The following is a 9,198-nucleotide window of genomic DNA, read 5'->3' as shown; positions in this document are numbered from 1 at the left end:
TCACCTGGACTCTATATTTTAGAAAACTATGTTAAAAATTATGGAGGGGGCATTGTGTCAACCCTGTTTGGTAGAATGAACTCTGAGAACAGATAATCAAATGAACCAATGCAAAGAATTTGTTTTGTGGCCAGAAAAAAAAAAAAGAAGGAAAAAGTAGACGTGTCAATTAATATTAGGTTCATCTGCCTAAAACCCCAAACAACAGTGGCTTAAACAAGAATACAGACAGTCCATGACTTACGATGTTTTCAAGTTAGAATTTTTTTGACCTTACAGGGTACTAAATACATTTTGGGGTACTAGTTTGGGGTACTAAATACACTTTCAATTTATGCTATTTTTAAACTTAGGATGGATTATTTATCAGGACATAACCCCCATCACAAGTTGAGGAGCAGCTGTAGTTTATTTCTGTCTGGTAAGAAACAGAAACAAAAACAAAACCTGGAGTTTGGCATTTCAGTTTTGCTTATGGTGATTTCTCATCAGAGAATTTAAAAAGTCATTTAAAAGTACGATTTTTATCCTCAAGTTTGCCACAGAGTTCAAAATAGCTGCTGGAGCTCTGGTCGTCACATCTACGTTCCAGTGAGCAAGACAGAGAAGAGGGAAAGGCAAAAAGGGGTTACCCTCATCTCAGCACAGTCAGCCACCTTTAAGAAGTCTTTCTGGAAATCTCACCTGACACTTTGACTTCCATCTCATGGGCTAAAACTTAGTCATGTGCCTTCCCAAACCTGACTACAAAGGATGATGGAAAGTGTAGTCTTTTACCTGAGCACATTATTGCCACAAATAAAACTGAAGTTCTGTAACCATGGGAGAAGGGATAATGGATATTGGGAAGATACCAGTAGTCTGTAAGACAATAGGCATTAGTATGGATTACCAGACTCTACAGTTGTTAAGAAGAGTGGTATGGGACATGTCAGTGGGAACAGAGAAAGAAAGGAGCCAGGAATGTAGGGTGAGGCCTTTTTTTTTTTTTTTTTTTAACAAACCAGAAAAAATATTCCCACTTTTCTCAATTACGAAGATGATTTATTCTGAATTTTATTAAATGTCATTGTACAATGTGCTTTTAAGATATTACTTTCTTGAGTTATCTGGAAAACTGTGACCCATGGTGGGGGGAAACTCATGTCGTGGGAGATGAGGGTAGAGTGTTCATTCCCACCCCTTGAAGAGCAGTAGCAGCGCTCTTCAGTTCCTAACCACTGAATAGTGGTGGAAGGGGTTAATGAGTTAATGCTTACGCAGGGCTAGAAGATGAAAACCAGTAGGGTGGGATATTATTTTTACTGTGTTGACACAGATGCATTTTCTTAAAGATTTATAAGAAACTTTTAATTTTTCAAAATACTCTGCTTCTTGCTTTACAAATTCCATTTTACTTATGTATGTGTCATCTACACTACAGCCTAACCAGGGGAGAACAACAACAAAATATATTTCTCTTTACTTTGAGGTTTTACATTCATGGGGAACATTTTTACTGAGTCAATAAATTGCAGCTTACCAGTAAGCATTCCCCCAAAGGAATTGATCTTCAGAAAATTTTCTGAAATCTGGGCAAGGTACTAGCCATCCAGGAAGAAGGCTCAAACAAGCAGATTTAACTTATCAACTTCCAAGACAACCAGGAGGTTTTGCAGGAAAATATCACCACCATCCATAATAATAAAAACTGCCAACCATGTATTCACTTCTTACAATACTAGGTGCATTTCCTGCATCCAGCACACCCTCCCCCATTTCTTCCTCTCTCCTTGTATTATCCCTAATTTACAGACAAGAAAACTAGGCTCAGAGAGGTTAAATAAAATACCCATGGCCATAGCCAGAACAAGGCAAAGATGGGACCCACAGCAGGCAATTTGATCCCAAAGCCCACGGTGGTCTCAACCAGTGTGTAATGCTGTCTCACAAACATCCTCAGAATCTGCTCCATCTCTTATCACCAACAAAGCCTTGGATTTGCTGGTAGAGAAAAAAATGCTTGAAATCTAGCTGGGCTCCTCTAGTATCTGTTTTGACAGCCGAAATTAATTGTTCATTTTCTGAGCACTTTTTGGCAACTCATTCTAATGACCCGAACTGCCGTCTCCTTCCTTTTCAGCTTGGCAAGGCTCCCCGGTGTGGAGCTGTCGGGGCGCAGGGCGGGTGCGAGAACTGCACTGATACAGTGGTCTGGCAGGGCTGAGGTCTTTAGGAGAAAGGAAATGATTGTTTTCACTCTTGGAGTTGCTGAGAATGACAATGGGCATTTTCTGACTCTGGTTAAAACAAAAGTCTCACAAAGCTGATTAAACCAAATGTGATAATTGAGTTGAAGATGAGCCTATCTCATCTTTGCGATTGTCTTCCAAAGCAGGACAATCTGTCTTTCTCACACTGCACCTCTGCATGCTCAGAGCAAAGGAGGAGTCTCTCTTCCCTCTGCACTCTCCCTCGGTGTTGACCAGAAGAGGGAGCAGCTTCTGTTGGAATGTGAGTGATGCATAGGCACATATTCGAATGGGCACCTAGCTCCAAAGATGCTCAGACTCTTAGGATTAAGAACACTTGTTAAATTTTAAAATCCTGTTGGAGTAGAAAATACCAATATTTTCTGGCAGCTCTGAGCCCTTAGGTACCATTTTGAGCTACTGTGTTTTGAAACCTGCAGAAGCTATCAAACAAGCATTAATTACTTGAAAGCCCATCAACATCCTTGATATTGTTATTCTCAAAATACCCATATGCTAATCCAGATGCTGGTGCTTGAAACATGCAGAAGGCATGAATTGTACCTGCAAGGCTAAAATATAAAAAAGAGGTGTAGATGAACACTAACATTTCCCCCCTTCATTTACTCTGTCTCTCTTTTTTTTTTTTTTTGAGACGGAGTCTTGCTCTGTCGCCCAGGCTGAAGTGCAGTGGCCGGATCTCAGCTCACTGCAAGCTCCGCCTCCCGGGTTTACGCCATTCTCCTGCCTCAGCCTCCCGAGTAGCTGGGACTACAGGCGCCCGCCACCTCGCCCGGCTAGTTTTTTGTATTTTTTAGTAGAGACGGGGTTTCACCGTGTTAGCCAGGATGGTCTCGATCTCCTGACCTCGTGATCCGCCCGTCTCGGCCTCCCAAAGTGCTGGGATTACAGGCTTGAGCCACTGCGCCCGGCAACTCTGTGTCTTTTTTATAGATAATGCAGAATGGAAATAAATGGGGCAGGTCGATATTTGGCTTTGGATAAGAATACTTCCTCTCCAGATTCTTTACCATCGTGGTGGAATTCCTGGTGAAGGTGAGCTTCAAGGTGGGTTTTAATGGGAAAGAGAAGGAAAATCTGAACTATGAAGAGGAGGTAATTCCTACAGGTGAGGACTGGATGGAAATCTTTCAGAGAGAGAGAGAGAGAGAGAGAGAGAGAAGGACAGAAGTTGCCAGTATTTGTTTGACAGCAGATCAAACAAAGACTTTGGGTCTGACAGGCTTGTGGCAAACTCCAGGAGGAAGAGTATGAATTTGATGCTAAAAGCAGTGAAAATTACTAAAGAGTATTGAGGCTGGAATGAAGGGTAAGAAGATGATGCTGGCCACATCACACCATGGTGGTAGCATTTAAAGTGTTGGATCCTACTGGATAAAAATTCAAGTAATAAAGCCGCTGTTAGGAAAGCCAGATGTGTTGATTGGTCGAAGAAAGTCCCAGTTTATACTTACTGCCCAGGCAAAACTATTAATAGCTCCCTTGTTCACTGCCCAAGTATCCTGTTTGGTTGTTAAATTACAGTCACCCTGGCCTTAGTTTACATATGACTGAGGGTCAAAGAATAAATCACATACTTAGCAATGCACATGCAGAGGGAGAGAGATCTTGAAGAGATGGTTGTAAACAAACAAACAAAAAGTAGGATGATAGGAATAGTGAAAAGTGACCTACCTGGTTATGTCCAGTCAACAAGAACAGCGGGCAGTCAGTGTGGGGGACCATGAGGGAAAGATGTAATGTTCCGTATGATGGCAAGATCCCCAGGGACAATAGGTATTTATTACATAAACAATATGGAAGAACCAATGAGTGCTTGTTAGATGAATGAAATTGTGCACAGGTGGAGGAAGTAGGACTGATGTGAAGAAAGGACATGGAGCAAAGCCTGGAAGTGACTGCTTAGGAGCAGATTTGATTTTCTAGGATAATGATATCTAGAAAGAAGTGTGAAGGCTGTGTGGATGTTGGCTCTTAGTGGGTCACATCAAAGGAACAGAAACAACACTGGAGAGGCAATAATTTGGGGAATGGAAGAGATGTAGAGCAGATGAAGCTTCGGGTGTGGAGAGAGGGGTGGTGAAGATCTCACTTGCTGTGTGTGCCAGGCACTGTGCAAGGCTTGGAGACAGAGATGCATGGAGGCAGCTCTCAGGTTCTGGCGCTTTAAGATAATCACAAGCAAACAATTATTCTTAGTGTTGTTTGAGGAGCACAGTCACGAAGGGGTGAATTCTGCTTCAAGGTGGGGAGAGGGAGCCTGCTTGAGAGGAGCCAAATTAGTGTCAGACTTGGAGGTGACTGGTGAGAGCCTTGAGGAAAGCATAGGGATTTCCTAGTTGTACAAGCAGGGGAAGGTGGAAGGATTGTGTGAGCACATGCAGGGAGGTGCAGCTGCAGTACAGAGCATCTCTAGGATTGTGAGGGCAGGTGAGGATGCAGGTGAGGATGCAGGATGGGCAGCCTTGCATTTCAAGCTGGAGCATAAGAATTTTGGCTTGCCAGGAACATTTCTTAAAGTAGGAGAGTCACAAACTCGCTGTGAGCACTGGCTTGAAGGACGTGGAAGGATGGGGAGTCTGGATGGAGCAAGGGAACCAGGGGAGGAGAGGAACTGCAAGAGAATTCCCAATCTGTCAGAAGCAGAGGAATAGAGAGGAAGAGATGGAGTGAGGGGACACTTGCAGGGTCTATTTGGAAGGTTTTGAGGACAATTTGGATGTGGAAGGTGAGAAAGAGAGAGGACTTAAATATTTTGACTATGAGGAAATCTTTGGGAAGGCGGTGAAAGGGGACAGCCCTAGAAACAGAACTGCAGGGATGTAAGAAATGAGTTTGGTGAAAGAAAGCAGAGACAAGTTCAGAGAACTGAAGCCTGGAGGGGAGGGTTGAGATGGAGTGATAGTTTGATGGTGGGGAGGGGACAGGGAACAGGAAGGAGAAAGGTGGAGGCGGGCATGCTGCCAAGGCTAAATGAAAGTGGTTTTGTCTTGTTTCCTAAGATGGATGGGGAAGCCTGGGTATATTTGGTTTTGATGGGGTTATAGAAACAGAAGGAAAATGCTGATGAAAAATGAGGGAGAGTCTGTGGTCACTGAGGAAACAAACAGTTCCAGCAGATGTTACTGTTCTGGTTTGAGGATTCTTACCAGCAGGTACTCCAAGTCTTGAAGATAATGATGGGAAGTTAAAATCCAGGTAGAAATTGGGGGATGGCTGAAAGAGGGAAATTACTGAAGAGGCAGAGAAAAGCCAGGGACAAAAATGGGACTAATGTGTGTCTGAGGTAGATACTAAGATATCAGTAGAGGTATCAGTAGAGGAGGGAAGAGAAGAAAAAGAATATCGGGCTCAGGTGGGATACGAATGTCACAGAGAAGATGAGAAAAGCAGAAAGCAAGTTTAGGATTGTAGTGGTTGTTTGTTGTTTTTGTCAGTCTACATTCACACACACTTTTTGAATCAAGAATGCCCTGATTTTGTTTTGGGGAAACCATCTTTATTCAGCGTTTAGCGTGTGTGCTTGGAGTTTAGCTGTTGATACTGAGTCCCAGCATTGGGGTAACTTGGTCCAATTCTAATAGTGTATTTCACCCCCTGGGCACAGTGATTTGTACATGAGTATGCACCAAGTTCAAGTCAGAGCTAGGAAGGCTCAACTCTGGGATTTTTAATGAAGCTATTGAGGGAGAAGATTCTTTCATCTAGGACTTGTATGTAGAAGACTATAAACTGGAGATGCTCCAGACATTTTACAACCTCGAGGGGAGAGTCTGTCAGAGAATGCAGACAACATAGTAGAATGCATAATTAATAGATGGAGAGAGAAACTGGGTCTTCATGAAGTCATCTGAACCCTATGCCTGAAGCCAGTCCTAGCCCTGCCATTTTCAGTTGTATGAGCACTAGTTTTCTTTTGATTAAGTCATTTGGATTGGGTTTTCTTAGTTGCCATAGGAAGAGTTACAACTGATGAAAAGATGTAGGGGCAATGTTATGCGAGCACAAAAAAATGAGTGAAGAAGGGAGGTATCTGAGGGTAAGAACAGAAAGAAGGCAGAAGCAAAGAGGCCATTGAGATAAGGTTGATAGGAAATGAAAGGAAAGGATTAACTGATTGGGGCTAGCCAGGCTTTTAACATCCATGAAGTACCCTTGGACTGTAGTAGATTTCATTGATAAACACTACCCTAGGAATTAAATCCACCCTGGGGGTTCAGTATTGTTTCTCATGTACTCAAAGAGAACAACATGTAGTAATGATAGTCACACTCTGTAATACCGGTGGATGCCCATTCATCATTCATTCATTGTTTAATTTATTTGCTCAGTAAAAGTGTATTAGCATCTGCCAAGCAACATGTTAAGAATCAGAGGTAGAAAAGACACCATATTCTCCCTAAAGGTGCTTTATTGAGAGAGAGCAGCAGTCAGATGTAATTAGAATGCTGGGCGGTCGGTAGACTGGGGATAAGTCTGTGAGTCTGAGCTCAGAGGGAGCCTCAGGGAGGTGACTGCATAGCTAGCATAAGTTAGTAAGAGTTGTGCAGCTAATGGATATCTGAAACAACGCCTGGTTTGGGTATTGGCAGTCTAGATGAGCTGTGTTCTCTCTCAGAGTCTTGGTCCCACATTGGAAAAGAGGAACCAGATGAAGGTGTTTCTGTTTTCCTGTTTCATTTCTCTTAATATGAACGGACACTTGCTTATTAAGTGTGGTACCCTCTGGTTATTGTAGGATGCTGTTCATTTAGGCAGTCAGACATGGATTTTGAAAGTCCTCTTGCCTTTTACAAACTGGTTGCATTAAGTACAATAAGTACAGTTTTCTTTATTAATATGCTGACTGTCTTGTGTACCTAGGCTGAACAGGTCTACCTTGTTTGCTTCTCAGAGCAATGTGTATAAGCAGCTGCAAAACATATTTGATGCAATGAAAAAGCAATTTTTGTCTGTAAAATAAACACCAACTTTTCTCTTCTGTAAGCCTGTCCAGATGATCAAAAGCCAGATAAAGCCTTAAAATAAATTCCCTTTTCCCATGTGCAATGTAAAAAACTCCTTTATTCCTAACACACCCTCCCCTTTCATTAATGGAAGCGCAGCTCTTATCTTGATGTATGTGTAGCTGGTGCTTCTTCAGTTCTGACAACAAGAAAAGTGAGCAACAGAAAATAATGGAGCCCTGAAAAATTGCTGTCTTATACCCTGAAATGTCTCCTTCTTTCAGGCCAAATCCACCCACGTACCATGTTTGAGAAATGATGAGCACAAGAGGTATCTGTTAAGTCGACAGCCTGCAAAGCTTTTTCTTTTAAATAGCCAATGATTGTTGAATCGTTGGCCAGTCTTGAACACTCTTAGGCACAGTGATAGTTAATAGAATGAAGAAGGCATCATCTTTTGGCCTTCAAAAGCTTCTGAACTAAAATGGGTACAAGGAATTAGAAGGAAAATAATTGAAGAACCAGAGCTGCAGCAATCACAGAATCCCTGAACTCCGATACAATGGCTGTAGCTTCCTGGGCCATGTCCCATTCTTAAAGTGTGCAATAAGCAAAAAACATGTACTATTCTCTTGTTCTTCACATACCTTGAGGGATAAACATAACAGCAAATTCTCCATCTGAGGAAAATCTTTCATATCCAAACTGTGTAGGGTGGCAATCAAGTGTATACTAAGTTCTGGTTGATGCTCAATGATGAGCAAAGCATTAAGTCTGCCAGCACTTAAAATAGAATGGTGCTCTGTAGACAGACCAGATCTTCAGGTGTTTCAATTACGCTACAGGTAGTTGATTGATTTCTTTTGCCATCTAGGATGATTCTATATCAAGGACTATGAAATATGTTTGCTCACATCATTTTGGCCAGATCTTCAGGCCAGACAAACTTTGTCTTTAGTCAGTCTGGAGCAGGCTATGGCCACACAAGGGAGGAAGCAGAACTGAGAGACTCCATCATGATATTGTATCTAAGGTATCTAGAGCCATTATAGGCTTCAAGGCTTCCTATGGACTCAATGGCTAGATGGGGGCATGGGCTCGGGCATGGGCTCTGGCATGGGCACCCTTCCCATTTGCAAGGTCTGTATCCAGGACCCTGATCACCTCATAACATCTAGCACGAGCCCTTCAACCAAAGTTTAGGCACCATGGCCAAATACCATGCCATATTCTCTGTCCACTGGTTGGTGGATACCATAAATAATGAGGTGCTCTAATTTGCTTCTGAAACTTCAAGCTGACCCTCTGACATTGACAGTGACCTGAGCCACCCCATCTTGATCTACCTGTCTCCACTTTCCTGGCCATTTCAATACAAACTTCCACAAACTGGTTGTCTGCCTGGCCCCCATTCCTCATGTTACTTCTTTATGCCAGGTTTTGCCTCACTCACTAGCTTGGAAAACTACTAGTACTCTGCTCTGACTACAGCAAAGCTCACCCAGCAAATTCTCAATGCCAAAACAAGATGGCAGCATGTGATCCATGTCATGCTGATGTTATCATCATCATCATTTTCTGAGGACAGAAGTCTATGAAGGAAGTGTATAAGGACATGCTCAACTAAGAAGCAACAGCAGCAGCTGCTACAAGGAATGGGTCCCCAACAACATCAAGACAGTTATCTACAACATTCCAACCCATGGGCTCAAGGTGGACATTAGCAAAAAACCACCATCCAAGAGCTCTTCAAGGGAATCTCCTAGTCTAAGCAGTTCAATGCTATATCCTGTCTGAATGCTTTCTACATTAAAACACAGGGAAAAGAATGAGTGAAATGCAGTTCCTGGAGAATGAGAGCAACAAGAACACCTTTGTTTGGGGGAAAAAAAAATCTGTGGCATCAGAATGCCACAAGGAAGAAGAGAAGGAATTATCCTTCCTCCCTCCCTCCCTCCCTCCCTCCCTCCCACCCTTCCTTCCTTCCTTCCTTCCTTCCT

The 9,198-nt window shown here is 42.7% G+C and overlaps 1 pseudogene; it reads left to right on the top strand.

Annotated features, from left to right (window-relative positions):
• Positions 1-928: 928 nt before the first annotated feature.
• LOC112630182 overlaps positions 929-9,198 on the top strand; it is a 53,078-nt pseudogene continuing 44,808 nt past the window's right edge.

Source organism: Theropithecus gelada, chromosome 8, assembly GCF_003255815.1.
Source record: "Theropithecus gelada isolate Dixy chromosome 8, Tgel_1.0, whole genome shotgun sequence".
NCBI classification, from domain to species: domain Eukaryota; kingdom Metazoa; phylum Chordata; class Mammalia; order Primates; family Cercopithecidae; genus Theropithecus; species Theropithecus gelada.
Note: the sequence above shows the minus strand (reverse complement) of the source record. Positions and strands in the feature narration are given on the sequence as shown.